Raw genomic sequence first — 1,358 nt, forward strand, 5'->3', positions numbered from 1 at the left:
GTATGTGTCATTGGATGAACATTGAGGTCATTTTCGTCCTCCATCGGTTTATTCTAGTCCAATTAGGGTTTTTAACCAATCTTATGCATCCCATAGGCGTGTTTGTGTCATTTGATGAAAGCTGAGGTCATTTTCGTCCTCCCTAGGCTTATTCTAGTCCAATTAGGGTTTTTAACCAATCTTGTGCATTCAATAGGTGTGTTTGTGTCATTGGATGAACATTTACGTCATTTTCGTCCTCCATAGGTTTATTCTAGTCCAATTAGGGTTTTTGACCAATCTTGTGCATCCAATTGTTGTGTTTGTGTCATTGGATGAACATTTAGGTAATTTTTGTCCTCATTAGGTTTATTCTAGTCCAATTAGGGTTTATAACCAATCTTGTGCATCTCATAAGTTCATTTGTGTCATTGGATGAACATTTAGGTCATTTTGGTCCTCCCTAGGCTTATTCTTATCCAATTAGGGTTTTGAACCAATCTTGTGTATCCAATAGGTGTGTTTCTCTCATTGGATTCACATTTATGTTATTTTCGTTCTCCCTAGACTTCTTCTACTCAAATTAGGGTTTTTAACCAATCTTGTGCATGCAATAGGTGTGTTTGTGACACTAGATGAACATTTAGGTCATTTTCGTCCTCCCTATGGTTGTTTTAGTCAAATTAGGGCTTTTAACCAATCTTGTGCATCCAATAGCTATGTTTCTCTCATTCAACGAACATTTATGTCATTTTCGTCCGCCCTAGGCTTATTCTTGTCCAATTAGGGTTTTTAACCAATCTTGTGCATCCGATAAGTTCATTTGTGTAAGAAGATGAACATTTAGGTCATTTTGGTCCTCCCTAGGTTTATTCTTATCCTTTTAGGGTTTTTAACCAATCTTGTGCACCAAATAGGTGTGTTTGTGTAATTGGAAGAACATATAGGTCATTTTCAACCGACCTTGGCTTATTCTTGTCCAATTAGGGTTTTTACCCAATCTTGTGCATCCAATAGGTGTGTTAGTGTCATTGGAAGAACATTTAGGTCATTGTCGTCATCCCTAGGCTTATTTTAGTCCAAAAAGGATTTTTACCCAATCTTGTGGATCCAATAAGTGTGTTTATGTCATTGGATAAACATTTAGGTCATTTTCGTCCCCCTAGGCTTATTCTTGTCCAATTAGGGCTTTTATCCAATCTTGTGCATCCAATAAGTTAAATTGTATCCTTGGATTAACATTAAGGTCATTTTCGACCTCCCTAGGCATATTCTAGTACAGTTACGATTTATAATCAATCTTGTGCATCCAATTCGTGTGTTTGTGTCATTGGATGAACATATATATGTCTTTTTCATCCTCCCTATGGTTATTTTAG

The 1,358-nt window shown here is 36.6% G+C and overlaps 1 pseudogene; it reads left to right on the forward strand.

The window, feature by feature from the left end:
• The window catches only part of LOC101501210 (transcription factor GTE8-like), a 3,307-nt pseudogene extending 3,104 nt beyond the window's left edge, over positions 1 to 203 (forward strand).
• The last annotated feature ends 1,155 nt before the right edge of the window (positions 204 to 1,358 follow it).

This window comes from Cicer arietinum, unplaced genomic scaffold (genome assembly GCF_000331145.2).
Source record: "Cicer arietinum cultivar CDC Frontier isolate Library 1 unplaced genomic scaffold, Cicar.CDCFrontier_v2.0 Ca_scaffold_6420_v2.0, whole genome shotgun sequence".
Lineage (NCBI taxonomy): Eukaryota > Viridiplantae > Streptophyta > Magnoliopsida > Fabales > Fabaceae > Cicer > Cicer arietinum.